Raw genomic sequence first — 412 nt, 5'->3', positions numbered from 1 at the left:
TTTTTTCCGAAATTCGAGGCTTTATTGTAAAAAACTGGTTATACATTTATGATTCAAAGTATTGTCCATCGCTGGCCACTACTTTCTCCCATCTTTCGGGCAGCGTACGAATTCTGCGTTGAAAAAACTGGTCATCTTTTGAAGCGATCCACGAATCGATCCAATTTTTTACTTCTTCATAAGACCGGAAGTGCTGGTCAGCCAAGCCGTGTGCCATTGATCGAAACAAGTGATAGTCAGAGGGAGCAACGTCTGGAGAATACGGCGAGTGAGGTAGGACTTCCCATTTCAACGTTTCCAAGTATGTCTTGACCACTTTCGCAATATGATGTCGAACATTGTCATGCTGCAAAATCACTTTATCGTGTCTCTCGTTGTATTGCGGTCGTTTGTCCTTCAATGCTCGGCTCAA

This window comes from Odontomachus brunneus, unplaced genomic scaffold, assembly GCF_010583005.1.
Source record: "Odontomachus brunneus isolate Ranch 3 - 2012 unplaced genomic scaffold, Obru_v1 Obru_scaffold_153, whole genome shotgun sequence".
In the NCBI taxonomy this organism is placed as follows: domain Eukaryota; kingdom Metazoa; phylum Arthropoda; class Insecta; order Hymenoptera; family Formicidae; genus Odontomachus; species Odontomachus brunneus.
Note: the sequence above shows the minus strand (reverse complement) of the source record.